The sequence below is a fragment of the Carettochelys insculpta genome, chromosome 18 (assembly GCF_033958435.1).
Source record: "Carettochelys insculpta isolate YL-2023 chromosome 18, ASM3395843v1, whole genome shotgun sequence".
Taxonomy (NCBI): Eukaryota; Metazoa; Chordata; order Testudines; family Carettochelyidae; genus Carettochelys; species Carettochelys insculpta.
This window is the reverse complement of record NC_134154.1, coordinates 18,111,408-18,135,187: the sequence shown is the minus strand read 5'-3', so window position 1 is coordinate 18,135,187 and position 23,780 is coordinate 18,111,408.

Sequence of the window (23,780 nt, the reverse complement as noted above, 5' to 3'; positions counted from 1 at the left end):
TAATTTATCTAAATGGAAAGAAAAAGGTTTCCCATCCTCACTCTTTGTGCTGAAGCATGAAATGCAGAATGTCTTGGCTGGGTAAATTGCCTTTTTGCAGTTGCATGGAACGTTATTTCATCACTTAAACCTCCATGACAATTTGAAAAAAAAAGATTTTTAATCAATGCAGCTTTGAATGTGCAGTTGTTCTGTCAAATTGAAGGAGAAAAGCATCCTAATTCAAGCCATAATAATTGCACATGTGTAGTAAAGAAGCAAGGGAGAGGTGCCGGAAATGAACATCAATTAGCACAGTCTAGCAATGGGGGAGACTATCACAGGATGAATGGAGGGCTACATGAACAACTGGAAGGTACTGAACTCTGATTACTTGCTTTCATTAATTTACTCAACAGAACTGACATTATGGTAAAATTATCTCATTCTTTCACAGAACAAAACATGAGCTTAAATATGCAGACAAATCTGAAGGCCTTCTGTGCTGTGTTTAATGTCTACTGGGGAATGGAAGGTGATATATTTCAGCAGCTGGCTGTCTCTTCTGTAGTTGTTACTGTACAGGTAATGTATTTGATTTAAGGCTTGTTTAATCAACCAGGACAAAAAAATGTCCTTCACTTCATAAACATACGTCTTCTTAAAGTATGTTATATGTCTGATGGCTATTAAAAATGCTAGCTTTTTATAATATGCTAGTTAAGGGATAATGTTATTTTTGTGACTATATCCCTAGGAACCATAACAACTTAGTCTGGACTCTTGAAACCACTGAATGATTTTTGGATAATGGTGGTAAAAAAATCATATGCTTTCTTTTAATGAAGTTTTATGCTGCTTCATTTTAAATTTGGAAATGGAATTCATTAAGCTTTTCCTTCAGAATATACAGGGGGCACAGAAAGGTTCAAGAACAGGTTTGAAAGACATATAGTGAAATCCTGGCATATTGAAATCAGTGTAATTTTTCCACCAGGGCCTAGATTTCACCTCTGGAGTCTACATTCTGATACTGACACGCTGTGGGATCCTGCACAAATCTCCTAGAACCTCAGTTTCCCATTTGGCAGTGGTGAAGACAAAGTATTTTCTGAACCTGCAATAAAAGGTGGCAAATAAGAATGAACCATCACTATGTGTACATGAGGAGATGAAGACTGTGCTTGGAATATGTGAGGCAAATAAGCAAACCTTTCAGATAAGTGACCAACTTTTTATTACAGCACTGACAAGTATAACACATGGAAGTCAATTGCAAATGAGGGCTTGGAACAGTGTATTTCATGTTAAACAGACACTCCATAACATAACCAAGATCCCACCCTTGTATCCAGTGGATCCAGACAGGCTCTAAGGCAAATTAAGAGGGACTTGTGCTATCCCCACTGAGTAGACCAGGGGTCAGAAAACTTTCCAAGGCAGACTGCCAAAATTTCACTTTTTGACGGAGTGCTGGTGATACTTCTTAAAGTCCAGCTGGAGCTACGGCCGTGCACTATGGTGCTGCCATGGAAGGGTGGGGACTGCATGGCAGAGGCCCCACACTCCAGGCCTGGCCTCATGCTCCAGGCCCAACCCCGGCCTAGGTAGTCGCCCCAACCCCTTGAGCTCCAGCCCTACCCCTTGCTGTGCAGTGGGAACACTGTCAGGATAGGGACTCCACAGCTCAGGCTCTGCATTCCAGAGGGGCCCTGCTCTCTTTACCCATTCTCTGGTCCCAGCAGAGGCCTTAGGCCAATGGGCTCCAGCCCCCTGCTGTGGTGGGGTGGGGCTGCCCTGTTGGGGCAGAGACTCCACAGAGGGGGTCCTTGCACCATAGGCTTGCTCTCCAGCTCTGGTGGAGGCCCTGGCCTCACGGGCTTCAACTCTAGCCCTGTGCTGTGGTAGGGCAGGGCTGCCCTGCCCAGGCAGGGACTTCATGGTGAGGCCCCATATGCTGGTCGGGGTCCTGTGCTCCAGTATCAGCTCCCCCACTCTGGTGGGAGCTCCAGCCCCAGTCCTGGCCCTGGCTCCATGGCGGTACTCCAGCTGCATCCCCATGCCATGGTGGAGGCTCTGACCCCAGCCCTGTGCTCCCAACCTCCTCATGTTGCATGAGGGAGGAGCTCCCCTGCATGCCACTCTAAATCAGCTCACATGCAGAAAGCTGCATGCATGCTCAGGGGGTTGCCAGCCCCGGACATAGACACTAAATTTCACTTTTAGACAATGTGAACTTTCTTACTGAACCATTTCATCCAATATTTGGACACGCCTGATCTGCATGTATTGGGGATCATTTAAACGAGAAAAGGTGTCTAATGAATGTCACAACTAATGGCATTTCTCAACCTGGTTCAACATCTCATATAAAAAGTTCACCTCTTATGATCACATGAAATAAATTCAGATGTTGTCGTATTTAGAGGACACTATGCAAAATCCTGGTCAGTGTGTTGGATATATTTATATCTTATCAGATATATATAATGGAAATCAAGCCCTGGTAGTTGACGCTCTTTCTGCCATTTTGCTTTCCCTTTTGAATACAAGTGGTAAACTTTTGTTTGCCCAACATTTGTGTGGGCTACCATGGTAACACTTAGAGGGTGTTATTTCTACTAGTCATCAGCAGGACTAGCTTACTCTAGCTTTATTGAGAATTAGAATATAAATTCCTGTTTACAATTTCTTGCCAGTTTTTGGCATCCTGTAGGCTATGTTCACACTAGAGCAATCTGTCAAAGTTACTGTTAGAAGATATCTTCCAACAAAACTGTTGACAGATTGCTCTTTCAATCTGCTTTGAAGTCTGGCCCACAATCAGCTCTTTTGACAGAGTGGCCAGACTGTCCAGTTGCTTGGTTGACAAAACAGCCCAAGAAGCACTGCCAGGTGTCCTGGAAGCCCTGACAGTCAACAGAACACCCCCCCCACAGACTGTCCAGACTGTCTTTCTATAACACACAGATACCACAGAACTGGAAGGGACCTCAGGAGGTCATTGAGTCCAGTCCCTTGGCCTCCTGACAGGACCAATCACCCTCCCTTTTTAAAAAAAAAAAAAAAAGTCTATTTGCCCCACATTCCTAAGTGGCCCCCTCAAGTATTGAACTCACACCAATGGGTTCGGCAGGCTTGTGCTCAAACCACTGAACTACCATCTTACAGGTGAACAGGAGAGCTCTGACAAAAGTGGCACATTCTGGCAACTTACTGTTGACAGAATGCCTTGAGAATGTGGACATTCCGTGGGCTTTGACAAAATGCTGGTTTTGTTGAGAAAACACTCTAGTGTAGGCATCGCCATAGAATGCAACAAATATTTGCACGCTCAAAATCCTTGAAACAATTCCCTTTCAAACACAATGGAATTCCTAAGCAATACAGAGTGCTCTGCTTATGTATGGCTAAAGCCCAAAGAAATGAACAGGGCTGGAGTTAAATTCTGTAGGTATTTAACTGAAGGTACAGTGCATAGAAACCAGTGCACTGAACAACCTTCTAAAAGTAAGAGTTATTTTTAAGAATGAGAACGTCCTGTTCCTGAGAAGTTTGACTCAAGAAAAATAAGACCTACTACTGTAAATCCTTTAAAAAAATACAAATAATTAGCTACTTACATTAAACAGAAAAATATACTTCAGAGAGGCTGAATTTAAAATGAAATTTTAAATCTATTTTGAAATCAAAAGTCAATACAGAAAAGTCTCCCCTAGAGTAAAATTAAAGTCAATACAATGAGTTTTTGAAAGGTTTTTAACTCAGCAACTCTTTTTAATGTGAGAGCATAAAGATAGAGCAAAGGGAATAATTCGTCATATTGTGGATTTGTACTGAATAAATACATACTTTGCAACAGCTAATTTATTAAATACTTGTTACTCCTTTTTCTGCTCCTGGAATATCTGCAAACAATTTCTGATTTCCTTGAATTTGAAGATGACATGTTTAAAAATTCAATTTATCAACGTGTATTAAAAGGTCTCTGTGCGGATTTTATTTCATTTGTTTACCCTACATCTAAGTTTTACTTTTAGTTTTCATTGGTTTCACATACTATTGTTCCAGCCATCTATAAATGTCTTTCCATGGGCTTTAACTAGGTCATGATTATGTCTGATGGATAATTAAGCATTTCTGATGTGAATATGTATATGTACAAATTTAAGGCCCAGCTTCTGCAACTTTATTCCTAGGAGTAGCCCCATTGTCAGAGACTACACAGTTGTATAAAGGTAAGTATATGCACAAAGACTTGTGAATGGGGTTCTAAAATTCACTTTTGCTGACTATTTGTACAGGGATCTTTAAAAGTTACATTTCACAATAATTTGTACCATGAATTTACTTAAAATTAAAATGAATAACTGCTCAAACTATTCACACTAATTCACTTTGGCCATGTGATAGGAAAGGTGCCCATTTTGAATTAAACATTGGTAAAATGGAAGAAATTCAGAATAATAGTTCTAAGTCACTTTGAAATGCAAAAATAAATTTTCCCCTGTTTCCTCTTGTTAGATGTATTTCATATCCTTCCAGTATTTCTGATTAAATAGTGGGACTGGAAAGAATTACCCCATAGGGTTCTATATTTTACTTCCTCTCTGAGTATTGCATATAAAAACATTTAGCTAACACATCTAAAAAAATCCATTTTTGTATCTGACAAACAATATTGTCAAGGAGTGCCGTCAAACAGACAAATTTGTCTATCTGACAAATTTTCTGTTGCAAGTTCCATGTTGTCTTGAAATAGAGGTGTGGTTTTTTTCTTCTGTATGCATCACCAGCCATACAACTCTGAGAGCAGCAACCATTTGTACACAAGTCAGGAAACAACACAGCCTACCCTGCTGCTATTATGCTAGTTCTGCAGTGGAGACCAGGAAAATTCAGCAGTGGTTCTGCCATTATAAGGCACTGGCCACTTCGGAAAATGAGAGAATAAAGCCAAAGTAATATAAATGCATCGTCTTCCTTCTTGTGTTCTGAACAACTTAACAACAAAGCTCTCCCAATTGTATTTCCCACTTTATGTTAAGATCAGCCAAGATTTGACAGAAAATATCTATATTAGAATTTAATATCAATATCACCATAAAGTTATTGGAGGCTTTCTGCCATAGTCTGGCTCCTTGCCCCATTCTCTAGAGTAGGCACTATACAACTGTCAAGTGATAGATGCTATAAAAATTTGTGATAGGTGAACGCCTAGGGTCACGGAGATACTTGGGTGTTAATGTATCATATCTAGCAATAGCTACTCTATTCACACACTTGCCAATGCAAATTCTCTCTCTGATTACCTTCTCCTTGGTGAGAGTGACCCTTTACCATACTAGTCCAGCACAGAGTCTATAAAAAACTGGTAATTTTCCAGCAACATAGGGAAGTTGTGAGTGACAGTCAGCGTTCAAGCAACCCAAAGCGAGACCAGCACCAGTTGAATCAAGTAGTGGTATGCAATGCTATTGTGTATAAAATATGTTAAGAGTTTTTTTCGAAAATTTGTAATGTTCTGAACTTCATGATCATGAAGTTCATAACCGACTCTGCTTTTGGATGTATATGTTTATGTATTTTAAAAACTATATTCATAACTGCAGTACAATTCCAATTACACTTTGCATCACAAAGAACTCCCAAGCCAAATGTTTGCAAAAAAACAAATAAAGATAATGACCAGATACAATGATAAGATACAACACAGCAAAAGGCAACAATGGTCTCTTAAAATTAATACAAAGATATGTGATTATATTATTACAAATGGGGATTTCTCACTTGGAATAGCTGTAGTGATTGAAAGAAACCCCGGAAAAAACACTGACAAAACTTTTAAAATGGAAGAGGTTTGTCATGGAAGACATACAGAAACTGAGGAAGTGTTCCCTAATATGAAAGTATAAAGTGTGGGGTAGCAAATTTATGTTCATTTTCTGTTTACCTTGTATGTGTTTGCTTCCAGTGCTATTTCATCTTTAAAAGTGTGATTTTTCTATGAAATGAATGTATTTCTTTGTTTAACCCAAGTAGGATTCTGCTTTGCAAAGAGTGTGAAGTATATGTGCCGAAAGCAAGCTGATATCTACAGGTCTGATTTTATGTCTTCATGGTGATGAGCTAGAGGAGAATAGAGCGCCTGATAGCTAGGAACTCTGAAAGGATGGATTTGGGGAGATATGGGATCAGGGTCCCCACATAGTGAAGGAAGGGTATAGTTTACTGGAGCCCAGAGACCTTGGGGAGCCCAGCCCAGGCTGCAAATTGGGGAGGTGGGGAGTGGGAAGGGACCCATGCTACAAGTTTGGCTGGGACTGGAAGAGCTCCCTGCAAGGAATAATGAGGCAGGTGGAAATTTGTGTATTAGTGAGCTGTGTGCTCTGAACCAAAGCAACAGACCATAAAGGCACTTGAGGAGACCAGTAGGTGGTAACAGAACTCCTTATGGCTCGGAAACATTACAATGTGGAGCTCACAAGCCATCAGAGGGGGTGGGAGGAGCTTGTTGTCATGATATATGTTGGTACCAATTATGTGGTAAGATGTAAAAGAGAGACCCTGTTTAAATATCGAGGACAAGAATTTAAATCCGGTTTCTATAGCAGCTTTTTCAGAAATGCCAACTGGGCTGATCCAATGCAGACAATCCTAGGATCCTCTTCCGTCAAGCACTGGTGTAACCTAGCAAAGTATATAGGTCTGTTTTAATAAGACTGACGTACAATAGACAGTGTAAGACATAAGACAAATGATGGTAATTGAATTTAAACTAGTTCAATCAACAAATAACATAGCTATGCTGATGATTTCTAATCCTAGGAGGTACACACACATAGCCTTGTTCTCTCAAGGGAGAGTCTGAGGCAGGGACCTGCAGACAATGCTAGTGATTCATAGGGAAGTGCTGTGAGTTTCTCTAGCTCAGTATGCTAGATGCTGGTGAGAACAATGGGAATCTAATCAGAAGTATGGAGTACTGAGCCCTTGGCATGTATGAGAAAGACTGGTCTTAACTAATTCTGATTCAGGGCTGCTAGTTAAATCCAGAAGATTTTCCCTTTGAGAATGATGCCTCCTATGGTTCTCTTTGATTGCCGTCATGATCACTTCTGAAACTTGTCAGAATAGAAAGTTTCACAAGATAAAACAGACACCTGAGCCACATTCTGGCTTCAGCTTGTATATTTATACAGCTGTCGAAAAGGGGAAACAGGGGAGATGTAAAGGAAGCCATTTAAAATGTTAATGGTGAAGGTCATACTGCATCCACTCACTGCAAAACAAATCACAACAGCACAGAAGTGTTGGCTTCAAAGGGATGGTTAAGCAGCCCTTCCACAGATGTTCTGCAAATGAGTCTTCAGAAGGACCTCTTCGGACACATTTTTAAATATACTGGTTTGAACCTATGTAATCTGGAACTGTCTTGTCCAGCAATATCCATCATCTGGCATGATTTTAGTTAGCTGAATGTCTATTTATCATGGGTGTGGCCAAGTTTCGCACAGTCCCATAAAGTTCATTTACAGCGACCAGCTGTTACTTAGCTGTAATTTACTCCTCAATGCCCTCTAAGATCCCAGTAAGCAGTGGAAATGTAGATAATGCTGCTAGACAATATTGCCCTCCTGTAGTCTGGGAAATTCTCTCATCCTGCACTAGTTAGGTCCCAAGGGTGCTAGCTTAGAGAGTTTCAACCTGTTCATCCATTGATCAAAGCCCATGTGTCACTCCTCTATTCTGTTTCTACCTGTTCCTATCAGAAGTAATCTGCCCGGGGTACTGGGCATGGGACAGGACTAGCTCACAATGCGCAGTAAAGACTTGGGACCAAGAGCTAATCGAACACAATTTTCATGATGAACATGTGCTGAAAGAATGCCTGAATTTGGTGCTATGTATTTTATCTACAAGCTATTAAGCACAATATTCATAATGTTGAGGCACTACCATGCTTTGGTTGGATGCACTGTAATTGTACTCTGTCACTCTTCACATAACAATATCTAAATATCCAAGGGTTGTACTTTTGAGAATTAAAAAAAAATGAAATTTTGTTGACATGGATCAAGATATACTAAATTCACTAACCCAATTATTTCTTGAGTATGTTTAATATGACGATTAGCATGAAAATCACTACAGACATTTCTTTGTCATTAAAATGGTACAGAATACCTATGTCATGATCATCATGGTCACTTCTAAGGACTACAATTTCACCAAACAAAATCCCTGCATCTCATCCAGTCCCAATGTGGGAATATAAGAAAGACGAGCTTTGCAGCATATCTGGAAGGTTAAGGTGTCCTAGGTTTGGTTGATTGGAGAAACTGTACACCTAACACCCTGCCAACAGTCCATTCCTGTTTAAGTCAAGGACGCTATCGATTAAGCACCTCCAGCCAATATCATTTCACAAGATGAAGTTCAATGGAAGAAGATGAAATAAGTGAATGAGATATGACATTTTATTAATTACAGTTCAAGTAAATTATTATTAAGCATTGCTTAAAACCATGACAGAGCTCTTTAAAAACTTAGCAGACAAGGTTACTGCTGTTTTCTCAGTGAGCTAGAAACACGGCAGAGAAATTCAGTTCTTGGGTTGCATTCTAAACCATTCAGAAATCAGTTGCAGAGCAGAAGCTCAAATACACCAAATGAACTGTATGTCAGAATGATACAGAGCCTTGCATACCAAAAAGCCTAAAGGACTCAGCCACAGAACCATATTTTCATGGGAGTTTGACACTGGTATTTAGTTTTGGCCTTCTGATTATGATTGCTGTACTATGGAATGAATCAATATCTGTCTCCAGAGACAGTAACTCTCCTTTTTGTAGTGCACTGCAGACAAAATAATTTCATTGTTCTTGAAGCATTTATTTTAAAAAATAGAGATGTAAAACGAGTAAGATAGTACACGAAACTGTTTTCAGTGCTCTGTGCACTTGCTTCACAACATCACTGATTAAAATAATTTGTATACTATGCATAAGTTTTAAGTATTATTGAAATGTATGACCTTCAAAGAACTACTACATATGGATGCTGACAAATTTATAGCTGAGAATGAAAAAGAGGTTTATGGTAAATTGCACTATTACTGCAATCAAAAACTTTAGCTTTTGACAAGCAAAGGTGTACCACATACAGCTGACAGAACTGAGGTTTTTCTGAGAGGAAGAGTTGTATGTATTATGAATGCAAAGCAGCCATTCTGATGTCGTCAGATTTAACACAACAGTAATAAAAGGAATTGATTTCACCTTTACTCTAGTCTTCATTTTTTCCTTGGTAGCTAAATGCCTGAGTCATCTCATTTCAATATCAAAAATGACCATTATTACTAATTACTACAAACAATCCTAAAAAGCTTACAATTTCTATCTGGATCTTCTAGGTGTTCTCAAAAGCCACTACAGATGTAAGTCACCAACCTCACATATACGTGAACGGGTTTTTGTCTTTCTGACATGCTCTACTGCAGAGATGGAAGAATCCCAAAAGTTTTGAAGTCCAGATTCAGTTCCTTAAAAGCAGGAGGGAGCTCTCTAAAAAGTCAGTGGGCAAGGTCCATTAATATTCAAATGTTACTTCCATGGCTCTGCTAATATGCTAATATTCTTATAGTATCAGAACTTCCTGATTTTACTGCTCAGTGTAGATCTTAGGAATATGTTTCCTTGTGAGATTCTCAGCACTGGTACATGCCAGAAATATTCTTCTGGTGACAGCAGCTTTTCTGGGTGGAGCAAAACACTGATTTAGCAAAACATTTAAGCTTGCATGGATTTAAGAGTCTGATTAAAGTTAAATACATGCTGAAGTGCTTTCCTGAGTCAGGATCTAAAAGTAGGATTTTCAAAGACACCTAAGTGATACAGAAGCCGCTGTCCCTTTGACTTTCAATAGGATTCCAGCTCTTAGGTCATGGAAGCACTTTTGAAAATCCCATTGTTAACCATGGCATGGAGTCATAAAGTGTCTGCTTCAGAATACAGGCCAAAATACAGGGTGAACCTCTCTAGTCAGGCTGGTCCAGCAACATTGGTGGTTTTAGTTAGCTGGATGGGTATGGCCAAGTTCCCAGTGGTCCCATAAAGTTTGTTTACAGCCACCAGTTCTGGCTGTCAGTGTTCTGCATTGTTATTTAAATCTAATTTACCCCAAAATATCTTTTAAGAGTCCCATAAACAGTGCAGGTGTTGGCAATGCTGCTAGACAATATTGACTTCCTGTGGTTCAGCAAATTCTCTGGTTTTACCAGGCCAGGTCCTGAGGATTCCGGACAACAGAGGTTCAATCTATACTACACAATGCATCACAGTCACTGAAGAAATAGTATATTGTTCTGCCGTATGCACAGTGTGATTGATAATGCTTTGCACCTTTCTATTCTTTCCATCACGCCACATGTAAACCCAGCTTATGCACAGTGGTTTAGCTTTTGACTTGCTGTATTTTGTGTAGAGACTTCACAATTCTTTGTAAGCCTGTCAGTAGATGAATTGTTCCATTCTGACCGGGATAAAGAAGTAGAACGGACAAAACTAATAGCTTTTCATCTTGATAATGTGGGAAAAGAATCAATACACCTCCACTCAACCTGCCCTATGCAACATATCACAGAATTGTTTTAATCTACTTTTCCCCCAAGACGGCACACAAAAATAACCTTGCGGCATCAAAGCCTTTAATCTTTTCTAGTAAAGCATTGTTGGAGGGGAATATAATCTATACAACAAGATGCAGAATACATTTTTCTGCAGGGCTGACCTACTACCATTTCTACTTTCTAGAAATAATTACTCTTGGAGTCCTACTAGTTGATTAATTATGTTTCACAACTGAAATAATCCATTTGTTTTAGTCAGGAAAATAGTTGAATTGAATTCTTGTCAGTATTTTTCAGCCTATAAAGATAATTTTAAACTTGGTGAACAAATTATATACAGAATTGGCCATGCCATTTATCATGCTACTCTCCATGATAAACTTAACCCTTTGGGGTTCCCTAAGCAAGCCAGGTTGCCTTCACGTATATTTATACTTTGTAAGTGTTCAGTAGGATAAAATTTTTCCCTGTGCACAGGGCTCGGGTTTGGTCTATGCACCAATTAAGTTTATGGAAAAATGGCTTAAAAAAGAGATTTAAGAGTACCTAAACTCTGTGGTGGCCATCTGCATGGGGTGAATTTTCTGCATACTCATTTAGATAAATACATTTCAGCCAATGAGAGGCTCAGTTTGGTTATGTGCTTGTTTTTTTGATACTGTGCCACTTGTCAGCTAATTACCTTCATGGAAAACCCCAAAGGGACTCAGTATCCAAGAAGACTGAACATCAATTAGATCAATCTTTAGCTAGATCCTTCAGGTGCTCTGAATGGATATTCAGGTCACGTCTGCCACTGGCAATCTTCTCTTACCACTGATGCTCCGGTGCCCTCATGGTTACCAGCCACACAGAGCATTCTTTGGTAATTGTGCTTTGCAATTTGTTGGTCTTCCATTCTCATACATCTGTACCAAGGAACTCCCTTAAAGTTCCTCATAAAAGTGATTGCTGGACTTGGCTGTGAACACTCATTTCCTGATCCTGTCCTGCCACTTAACATGAAGCCACTGACAAAGATGATCAGACTCAGAAATGGCAGTCTTCACTCTTCACCCTTTCTCAGAGCCCATTTCTCACTGAGGTCCATGGAGTGGATATAATCATAGCTCTATAGATCCACCGCTTTGTAACAAGCCTGATGCTGCAACATCCTCCTGCAGGCTGATGAAGGTTCAAAACATAGCAGCAGCTTCTGCTGTTGGCGTCACCTAAGTCAGACAATATTTTCTTATTATTAGAGGTCAGTTGGATTTAAGTACATAGTTGTTTGGCTGAAGGGGATTGTAATTTATTGCTGTTATGGGACAGTAACTCTATATTCTTCCCCTTTCACACAAAGTCTGTTGGCAAACTATTGACATAACTGATAAAGGTGTCAAGCCAATAGACCCTCTTTAGCTACGTCTACACGTGAACGCTACATTAAAGTAGCTTATTCGATGTAGAGACATCAAAATAGGCTATTTCGATGAATAACATCTACACGTCCTCCAGGGCTGGCAACGTCGACATACAACATCGACGCTGTGCAGCACCACATCGAAATAGGCGCTGTGAGGGAACATCTACACGCCAAAGTAGCACACATCGAAATAAGGGTGCCAGGAACAGCTGCAGACAGGGTCACAGGGCGGACTAGCCCTTCTGGGGCAACAGCTAGGCACTCCCTTAAAGGGCCCCTCCCAGACACACACAGCCTGCATAGCACGCGGTTTGCAGAGCCATAGGCACGCACACCTCGAGCGATGCAGTCATGGACCCCCAGCAGCAGCAGCAGCAGCCAGAGGTCCACACAGCCGCCCCTGTAGGAGCAGTGCTCGCCCTGCTCAATGCCATGCAGAAGGCAGTTGAGCACCTCCTTGCCACAGAGGAGGAGCTGCCCGCAGGGGAGGAGGAGGAAACCCCCAACCCTGCAGCACCCCCCCACCCAGCTGCACACGCCGCTGGCTGTGGAGCTACCCCACCAGCACTGACTGGTGGGAACAGCTGGTGCACGGAGAGTGGGACGACGCCCACTGGCTCCAGAACTTTCAGATGAGCCGGCAGACATTTCTGGAGCTATGTCAGTGGCTCACCCCTGCACTCAGGCACCAGGACACCGCCATGCGGCGTGCCCTAAGCATGGAGAAACGGGTCGGCATCGATGTCTGGAAGCTGGCCACTCCAGACAGCTACCGATCCATGGGCCAGCAGTTTGGCGTCGGCAAGGCCACCGTCGGGGCTGTCCTCATAGAGGTAAGAGGACCCACGGGGGGAGGGGGAGGCAGCCCTGGCAGGGGAGAGGAGGGGGGCCCTGGCAAGGGAGGGGAGGGGAGGGGAGGGGGGCCCTGGCAGGGGAGGGCCACACACACCCTGCACACCCCTCATTGGTGCTCTCCCATGTGCTTCCCCTGCAGGTCGTCCGTGCCATCAACGCCCTGCTCCTCCACAGGCTCGTGAGGCTGGGGGACCCGGCTGCCGCCATCATGGGCTTTGCCACCCTGGGCTTCCCCAATTGCTTCGGGGCTCTGGATGGGACCCACATCCCCATCCGCGCCCCGGAACACAGTGGAGGACGCTACCTAAACAGGAAGGGCTACCACTCAGTGGTCCTCCAGGCCTTGGTGGACAGCCGGGGCCATTTCCTGGACATTTATGTGGGCTGGCCTGGCAGCACCCACGACACCCGGGTATTCCGGAACTCGGGCCTGTGCCGCCGGCTGGAGGCGGGGACCTACATCCCCCAGCAGGAGATCCCTCTGGGGGACACCACCATGCCCCTCTGCGTCATCGCAGATGCGGCATACCCCCTCCGGCCCTGGCTCATGCACCCGTGAACGGGCCATCTGTCAGCCAGCCAGGAGCACTTCAACCAGCACCTGAACCACGTGCGCCAGGTGGTGGAGTGCACATTTGGCCGCCTCAAAGGGCGCTGGAGGTGTCTCCTCACCCGCCTTGATGCGGGCCCCACCAACATCCCCCAGATTGTGGGTGCGTGCAGCGCCCTACACAACCTGGTGGAGAGCAAGGGGGAGGCCTTCTTTCATGGCTGGGCTGTGGAGGCTGGCAGGGCCGATGTGCAGCACCCGCTGCCCCCCAGTCGCCAGGTGGACCCTGAAGGGACCCGGGTCCGGGAGGCCCTGCTTGCCCAGTTCGATGAGGCCACGGGGTGAACGCTGACAGGCCCCCCCCCTCCCCCCACTGCACCGCCCCCATCCTCCACAACACTCCCTGCCCCTATGCCCACACCACAGAGCACCCAAGAACACCCCCCCCACTTTTCTTGTAAAAATAAAAGCAGACAGTTGTTTGTCAACTCAAACATTTTCTTTACTACAACTCTTATACTATTATTATTGTTATTATAAATATTCTGAACAAGACAAACTACGTACAGGGGAAATCAAACTGATAAATATATATACATTATAAAAATCGGGATAACATGAAAGGGGAAGACAAGGAAGGGGAGAACTATTTACATGGGGGGGTAAGGATCAGCAAAGTAACGGGTCACAAATACAAACTATTTACAAGAAAAGAACACTAAACTGGGGGGAACATATACAAAGGGGGGGGCACTTCCTGGGTCCCACGCCCCTACAGTCCAGCGCTGGGGGTGGGCGGCTGGGATCCCCGCCTGGGCCGCAGACCTGGCCGGGGCTGGCTGGGGGGCTGGGCAGACCGGGAGATATGGCCGGCAAGTGTCAGCTGGCCCCAAGTCCCCCTCGGCGGAATGGCCTTTGGTGGCGGGTGGCGGTGCGACAGCGGACGGCGCAGCGGCTGGAGCAGCAGGTGGAGCAGCGAGTGGAGCAGCAGGTGGAGCAGGCAGGGTGGGCGCTGTGGCAGCCGGCGCGGCCTGGGGGGCCAGGGAGTCCGCGATGCAGTTGAGGGTCCGCATGTAGGCCCCCCATGCCTCCTGGCGCCAGGCCAGTGCCCGCTCCTGGAGGTGGAGGCGGTGTTCCTCCACCCGCAGCCTCTGCTCGGTGACCTCCAGCTGCCAATGGTGCAGTGCCAGCAGCTGGGGGTCCGTCGCTGGCAGCTGGTGGTGCTGCTTCCACCATCTTCCCCGCTGTGGGGCCGGTCGTTGCTCCGCCGAGGGGCTGGCCTGGAGCGATGGCCCCGGAGGGCTTTCCGGGACCACTGAAGCCTCACCAGCACTCTCCGGTCCTTCTGATGGTGCAGCTGTGGAACACAGGAGTGGGGGAAGAAGAGTGGAGACAGCCGTTAGTGTGGGCCCCGAGCCATGGCCCTTGTCCCCCCACCCCTCTGCTGCAGGTTCCCCATCCCCGTCCCTGGGAGATGCTGCTGTGATGGATGGGGTTCAGGGGTCCCCCTGCACTGCACCCCGTCCGCTGGCAGGAGTGACTCTCAACTCAGCAGGTACGACAGGATTAGGCAACAGATGCTCAGTTTCTCCCAGACGTGACAGTACAGCAGTCAGAGACAGTCCTTCCAACCCGTCCTGGGGAGAAGACCCCAAGGGGTGACCCTCTGGGGTGTAGCTTTCCCCCTCCTCAGGCTGGCTGCCTTCCAGCTCTCCCTTCCCCTAGCCTCTAACTGCTGCCCCCGATTCAAAGCCAGCTCGGCTCCTCCCTCCTCTTTGTTCAGGACAGAGGTGTAACCTGCCAGTTGTAGCCCCAGGATTATCCTTAGCCACTGGGAGCTATTCAGCTTGTTTCTCATATCTAGCCTGAGTCTTGCATTTGCACTCCCCCCACTCCATCACATGCTGCTGCTGCTGGGTGTCCCACCCCCTCTCCCTGGGGGAACCTAGAGGTTCCGCTCCCCCCAGCCCAGGGGATGGGGCATGGCACTGTTGTGCTGGGGGGACCAGGGGCTAATGCACTCCGGTGAGGGACATGCCACTGCTGTCCTTGGGGCCATGGTCATCTGGGCATGTGGAGGGCCCTGGCCATATCTATTACCCCCACCCCTCAACCCCGGTGGGGTGTGCACCAGGAGGGGTACATACCTGACGGTCCACTCCCATGGTTGGGTGACACCCGGGGGGGTGGACGCCCGGCTGGAGCTCCTCGAGGTCATGATGATGTGCAGCCCCCCGTCACTCGAGGAGGACTCCCCCTCCTCCTCCTCCTCCGGTGCCCCGGGGGTGGGCTCCTGGGGGGGCCCCCGGGGTGCGGGGCTTGCCTCCGGGGCGGACTCCCCCTCCAGGGCCTGCTGGGGCTCCTTGGCCAAGGTATCAAGAGTGGCCGGAGGAGAGGAGGTGTGCCGGGGGCCCAGGATGTCCCTGAGCTCCCTGTAAAAGGGGCAACTGACGGGGGTGGCCCCAGATCGGCTGGCCGCATCCCGGGCCCGGGAGTAACCCTGCCGCAGCTCCTTCACTTTACTCCGGACATGATCCGGAGTGCGGGCAGGGTGACCCTGGGTGGCCAGGCCCTTGGCCAGCCGAGCGAACACATCTGCGTTCTGCCTCTTGCTCCCCATTACCTGGAGCACCTCCTCCTCGCTCCAGAGCCCCAGCAGGTCCCGAAGCTCGGCCTCCATCCAGGAGGGGCCCCACTGCTGCTTCCCCGCCTGGCTGCTGGGCTGTGAGCCCTGGCTCCCCTTGGGGGGGGTGTCCCCTGGGGGCGCTGGGGGGGGCTGCCAGGCGGCCATCGCGTTGGGTGGGGGTGTGGGTGGCTGCGGAGGAGCATGCAGACTAGCCGTGTGTTACTGCTGCTGCCTGCACGCTCTCTCAGCTTCCTGCACAGGAAGGGAGGGGGCAGGGAGCTTTAAGGGGCCGCTCCACCTGGCCACTATTGAGCTCAGGGGCTGGAGAGAACGTCTCTCAACCCCTCAGCTGATGGCCACCATGGAGCACCCCGCAATTTCAATGTTGCGGGACGCGCAACGACTACACGTTCCCTACTTCGACGTTGAACGTCGAAGTAGGGTGCTATTCCCATCCCCTCCTGGGGTTAGCGGCTTCGACTTCTCGCCGCCTAATGTCGATGTTAACTTCAAAATAGCGCCCAACACGTGTAGCCGTGACGGGCGCTATTTCGAAGTTGGTGCCGCTACTTCGAAGTAGCGTGCATGTGTAGACGCAGCTTTTGGCAGCAGGAGGGACTGACCCTACAACCCTAAAACCATGTGACTCTACTGCATGAGCTAGCAGTCAACTCCCACCTAGCTAAAGCTGTGAAGTAGACTTCACTCTCCTTTGCCAGTGGTCTCAGGGCACAGCTACACGAACCTGCAGATCAGTGCTCTGAAGGTCAATCTTCTGGGGTTTGCGTTAGCATGGCTAGTAGGGACACACTAAATCAAGTATTGAGGGTGCTCTCACTGACTCCAGAACTCCTCACAGACATTAGGGGTAAGGGAAGTCGACGGGAACATTTCTCCCATCTACTTTCTCTTCTGGGTACAGATCAAAGTTTAAATAAGGTACGTCAACTTCAGCTACGCAGTTAACATGCATGGAGTTGTGTGTCTTAATTCAAACTTCTCCCCGGTATAGAGCTGGCAACAGTGCCTCTGGGTTACAAATGACTGATCCGTGCCCACTTCAGCTAAGAGAGTGTGGAGGGAGGGTGGGATGGAAGGACAATCCTTCGTGATGTGACCCTTTTTCAGATAATGAACCATCAGCTACATACTCTGCTTGCATAGTGATCATGACATTTGTATTTTGCACTGTGGTGAGCTGCATGCTCCTGCTAAAGCTGCCTGGGCTTTGCTTCTAAATTATACCGAGATGTGGTACTATAACTGGTCTTTATGGTATTTTTTTCAGCAGAAAGCAATATGGTTATAAAGAAAAGGCTGACAATGGTAATAACTTGACAGCCATCTATTCCGTCACTACTAGGTCAGGCTAAACAAGAAAAACAGATTTTGTGTACAGTATTTCCAGGCTCCCAGAGTTATTTCTGTACCACGAAGATCACCTGGTGCTTTGTGAACACATTTGTTCAGACTAGTACTTGTAATGGAAAGCTACATGGTTAGTAATCCTTTTGTGATACTTGCCTATCCCTAGAGCAGCTGTCTAACAGAGACAAAATCTGTACTAGAGTGACCTCTGGCAGTTCCTTTATCTCTGCATGATAGGTTCCAATTCATTATAATCTGAGATACCTACAAGGTTACAGCAAACCTGTTTATTGCTGCTTACTATTATTCTTTTGCTATTATTCGAAAGGCCCAGTCAAGATCAGGGCTCCATTATACCATCTGCTGTACAAACACTTTGCCTACGACCCAACCAGCTGGGCAAACATGAAAACATTTTCCTTGAGTAGTCATTGTTTGGAAATTAAATTTTCATCAGATCAGTTCTGCAATCCTTTATTTTTGTTATCAAATTGCAGTAGTATTCACAGTTTTTGGCATTTGTAGTTTTCAAGTGCCTCCATTGTATTGCTTAATCAGGTCAAAATGGGGACAGAAAGTGATGGTATCATTTTTAAGTTCTATCTCAATTTCAGTGCTTGGATGTTTTTGCTGAAGGTATCACTGGTCACTTTAACAGTCTCAGCCAGTAGCATGCACCCCCCTCTGGGCAGTGTGAGCCTCCTCACCTTGCCCCAGTCTGCGTACAGCCGACCTTGGGGCCAACGGCAGCCTCCACAGAGTCTTGTTCCCTTTAACGGGGCTGCCGGCCAGCAGTGTATGCACGCAGGCCCTAGGTCTGGGTGGGACTGCAACTACAGCTCGCCAGAGGGTCCCAGCCCTTGGTTCAGGGCAGGGCCGCAGACAAAGAGTTAGCAACCAAAGCAGTGTGGCTTGGGAGAGGTGCGGGGCTGCCTTTCCAGGGGTGGGGTAGGGAGATGCAGACTCTCCCACTCCACTGCATCCCGGCTTGGGGCCCTAGCGACAGCTCTCACCATGAGCTGGGTAGTGGGGATCCAGGCCGCAACATACTACCATGGGTTCAGGTGGAGCATTCCCCGGGCCACTTCCTACCTCCACCTCCGTTGGGGTTTGGTCCCACTTGGAGTGCTTGGCCAGCTCTGGGTAAATGGCAGCTGGCAGATGCAGACAGTTGGGCATCTCCACGTCATTTGGGTAGTGTACAGAGGGCAGGACCATGGGCTGTGACAGGTCTGATGCCTCAGTGTTGTGGGTGGCAGGCAGAACTCCATGATCATGCCCATCTGGGTCCCTGGGGTAGCTGGCCACGGGCAGGCTTTCCAGCTCTGGCAGGGCCTCAGGATGTGGGGTTTGCTGCTGGCTCAAGGACCCAGTAGGACAGGAAAGTCCGGGTACCTGGCTAATGGCAGGCTTGGCTGTGGCCCTCCAGGTTGGTCAGGCTGCCTGGCTGGGTGCTCTTCACAGCCTGGCAGTGTGGCCCAGGTCCCCTGGCTCCAGCTCCCAGGAGCCTGGTCAGAGGCCTCCGTCCTGCTCAGAGGCCAGCCTTTTAACGAGCCTTGTGCCCCTGCCCCTGGTGCTTCTGGCCCCAGGTTTTTCTCTCTGGGGGGTGGGGCACAGTCGTTCTCTCAGACCCCTCATTGGCCTCTGAGTCAGGGAGGCCACTGCACCTTGCTACAGTCACTTTATGGCTACCAGTTTAATGTGAAGGCAAATGGAACTTCTCACACTTTACTTAAAACCATTGTTTCAGCCTATGTGCATAAGTTCTGCTCTGAGATACATTTGGAGGGTTTTCTTTATAAATAGAAAGACTAGAAGCTTTCTGGAGAAGTATAGGACTTCTAAGCCGCATCTACACTAGCCAGCTATTTCAAAGTAGCCGGGCCAACTTCAAAATAGCGCCCGCCACGTCTATATGTGCCAAGCGCTATTTTGAAGTTGAAATCAACGTAAGGTGGCAAGACGTCGAAGTCGCTATCCTCATCAGGAGATGGGAATAGCGCCCTACTTTGACATTGAATGTCGAAGTAGGGCACATGTAGATGATCCGCGTCCCGCAACATTGAAATAGCGGGGTCCTCCATGGCGGCCATCAGCTGAGGGGTTAAGAGACGCTCTGTCCAGCTCCTGAGCTCTATGGTCGCCGCGTACAGCAGCCCCTTAAAGCTCCCTGCCCCCTTATTTCCTGTGCAGGAAGCTGAGAGCACGTGCAGGCAGCAGCACACACACGTGCCCAGCCTGCACGTTCTCACGAGCCCCAACCCACCACCCAGTGCCCCATTGCATCCAGCCAGCCCCCCAGGGGCCCACAGGGCACCCCCCCAAGGGGACCCAGGGCTCCCAGCCAGCCAGCCAGAGGGGGAAGAGGCAGCGGGGCCCCCTCCTGGTCGGAGGCCAAGATCCAGGACCTGCTGGGGCTCTGGGGAGAGGAGGAGGTGCTCCAGGTAATGGGGAGCAAGCGGCAGAACTCAGATGCATTCACTCGCTGGCTGAGGGCCTGGCTGCCAAGGGTCATCCTGTGCGCACTCCTGACCACATCAGGAGTAAGGTTAAGGAACTGCGGCAAGGTTACACCCAGGCCCGGGACACGGCCAGTCGATCTGGGGCCACCCCCGCCGCTTGCCCCTTTTTGCAGGGAGCTCAGGGAAATCCTGGGCCCCCGGGACACCTCCTCTCCCCGGCCACCCTTGACACCTTGGCTGATGACCCCAGCAGGCCCCAGAGACCGAGTCCGGCCCGGAGGCCAACCCTGCATCCCAGGGGCCCCCACAGGAGCCCACCCCTGGGGCAGCACAGCAAGAGGAGGAGGAGGAGGCCTCCAGCAACGAGGGGCTGCTCATAGACCTCCCCTCCTGCAGCTACAGTAGGGTGTCCATCCGCTGGGTGTCCCCCGACCATGGGAGCAGACCATCAGGTATGTACCCCAGTGCACACCCCCGGGGTTAAGGGGTGGGGACAAGGGACATGACCAGAGCCCTGCGGACACCCAGATGACCATGGCCCTGAGGACTGCTGTGGCATGTCCATCAGAAGAGTCCATCAGCCCCTGCCCCCCAGCAGGACAGCACCATGCCCCATCCCTGGGGATGGGGGGAATGGAACCTAGAGGTCCCCCTGGGTGGGGGGAGATAGCACACCCATCATCAGCAGCAGCATCTCTGGGGGACGGGGATGGGGAACCAGCAGCAGAGGGGTGGGGGGACATGGGCCACGGGTCAGGGCCCAGACTAAAGGCTGTCTCCACTCTTCTCCCCCTCTGTTCCGCAGTTTCACCATCTGAGTGCCCTGAGAGCACAGGCCCTGTGTCTGTTGTGCCGGACAGCCCACGGGGGCCATTGCAGCAGGCCAGCCCAGCAGTGGAGCCCAGACCAGCCCCAGGACGAGCCCAACAGTGCCAGAGCCATCCCCGGGCGTCCACTGACTCCCAGCTCCACGCCACCCTCCGGCGTCAGCTGGAGGTGTCTGAGCGCTGTCTGCAGGTGGAGGAGCGGCGGCTCCACCTGCAGCAGCGAGTGCTGGCCTGGTGCCAGGAGGCTTGGGGGGCTTTCATGCGGAACTCTGAGCGGCTCGCGGAGCACTTGGTCCCCCCATCCCTCCTCCTGCCGTCCCTCCAAGCCACCCTCCACCAGCAGCTGTCCTGGAGCCTGCAGCCGAGGGGGACCGCAGGCCTCAGGACCCAGCCCGGCCATATCTGCCAGTTCTCCCGGCCCCCACCCAGCCTCGACAGGGCCTCTGGCCCAGACGTGGGTCGCGCCCCCCCCCCACATGCCAGGCGCTGGACAATAGGGGTGAAGGGCCATGGATGTTGCCCCCCCTCCTTTGTACATATTCTCTCCATCTTTGTAAATAGTTTATTTGTTCCACCCCCTTTAGTAGCTGCCCCCACATGTACATAGTTTCCCCCCTTTAATGTTGAGTTCATTGTTTTGTTTAAAAACAAAAGGTGTTGGTTTATTTACAAAAGAAGTGTGTGGGTGGTGTGTGCTCTCTGGTGCTCAGTGGTGTGGGCGTGGGGGCAGGTAGTGCTGTGGGGGGGCAGTGGGTGTCTCACCAGCAGCTGGCCCTGCCAGCGTTCACCCTGCAGCCTGCTCAAAATGGGCCCGCAGGGCCTCCCAGACCCGGATCCCCTCAGGGTCGACCTGGCGACTGGGGGCAGCGCGTGGCTGGATGTTGGCCCTGCCAGCCTCCACAGCCCAGCCCTGGAAGAATGCCTCTCCCTTGGTCTCCACCAGGTTGTGGAGTGTGCTGCACATGCCCACAACCTGGGGGATGTTGCTGAGGCCTGCATCCAGGCGGGTGAGGAGACACCTCCAGTGCCCTTTGAGGTGGCCAAAAGTCCGCTCGACCACCTGGCGCGCATGGTTCAAGCGTGTGTTGAACTGCTGCTGTGTGGCACTGACATGGCCCATGTAGGGGTGCATAAGCCAGGGCCGGAGGGAGTACGCCACGTCTGCGATGAGGCAGAGGGGCATGGTGGTGTCCCCCAATGGGATTTCCCACTGGGGGATGTAGGTCCCCACCTCCAGCTGGTGGCACAGGCCTGAATTTCTGAACACCCGGGCGTCGTGGGTGCTGCCAGGCCAGCCAACATAAATGTCCAAGAAGTGGCCCCGGCTGTCCACCAAGGCCTGGAGGACCATGGAATGGTAGCCCTTGCTATTCAGGAAGTGTCCTCTGCTGTGTTCTGGGGCACGGATGGGGATATGGGTCCCATCTAGAGCCCCAAAGCAATTAGGGAAGCCCAGGCTGGCAAACCCTGCGATGGCAGCATCTGGGTCCCCAAGGTGCACGAGCCTGTGGAGGAGCAGGGCACTGATTGCGCAGACCAACTGCAGGGGGAGGAAATGAGAGAGCACCCATGAGGGGTGCACAGGGTGTGTCTGGCCCTCTCCCCGGGCTCCCCGTCCCCCCAGGGCTCCCTCCCCCGTGCTCCCCGTCTTCCCCGAGCTCCCTCTCCTCCCTGGGCACCTGCTTCCGCCCCTGGCTTTCCCCACCTCCCCCTGGGTCCTCTTACCTCCATGACGACAGCCCCGATGGTGGCCTTGCCCACGCCGAACTGCTGCCCTACAAATCGGTAGCTGTCTGGAGTGGCCAGCTTCCAGACAGCGATGCTAATCCATTTCTCAACCGTGAGGGCATGTCACATGGGGGTGTCCTGCTGCCGTAAGGCAGGGGTGAACCACTGGCAGAGCTCCAGGAACGTCTGCCGGCTCATCTGGAAATTCTGGAGCCAGCGGTCATTGTCCCACTCACCAAGCACCAGCCGCTCCCACCAGTCCGTGCTAGTGGGGTACCTCCATAGCCGGCGGCGTGTCCGGCAGGGGGAGGCTGGGAGAGCAGCAAGGTCTGGGGCTGCCTCTTCATCCCCCAAGTACAGCTCATCTTCCTCAAATAAAAGATGCTGAGCTGCCTCGTCCATGGCACTGAGCAGGGCAACCACTGCTCCAGGGGCGGGTGTGTGGGCCTCTGGCTGCTGGTGCTGCTGCTGCTGGGGGTCCATGCTGCTTACATGGGTTGTGAGTGCTTGTGGCTCTGCAGACTGCGTGCTGTGCAGGCTGAGTGTGTCTGGGAGGGGCTAGTCCACCCTGTGACCCTGTCTGCAGCTTTTTCTGGCACCCTTATTTCGATTTGGGCCGCTTTTGTGTGTAGACGCTCCCCTGCAGCACCTATTTCGATGTAGTGCTGTCCTATGTCGATGTTGAACATCAACAGCACCAGCCCTGGAGGATGTGTAGACGCTACTCATCGAAATAGCTTATTTCGATTTCGCTACATTGAAATAAGCTATTTCGATGTACCGTCCCAGTGTAGACGTAGCACTAGAGGAACATAAAGGGTAGTACAACACAGTGACGCAGCTCAAACTGGCCTCTGCTTATAAGTAAGCTCAAGAGAGAGATACTGAGTGCTTTTTCCATTGCATAGAAATGAATATTAATCCCTAATGATGGAAGCATTTCAGTGGTACACAGATCAAAGAATTTTATTATGAAGTTCTAATTTTGTACTGCTACTGTTTTGACAAGGCCTTTTTTTGAAGACTATTATACAAAACAAACTGGAAAGACCTTATGCCCGCTCTCATAAATAACATTCCTGTCTAAACCTGCCAAACATTTCATTACAAAGCACAGCACTGATTCTACCTGATGTTGTATTTTGCTTAAAAATACATAGCAACATTTTGAAATGCCTTGAGAGGGGATTTAATGAGACAAATAAGAAATGGAAGACTAACTAGAAAGAAAAATGGACATACTGAAACATCTGCCAAATGGTGACAGAGTGATAGCTGTATTCTATTCAAACAAAAAAGCAGTTGTGTAGCACTTTAAAGACTAACAAGCAATTACCCAACCCATTATAA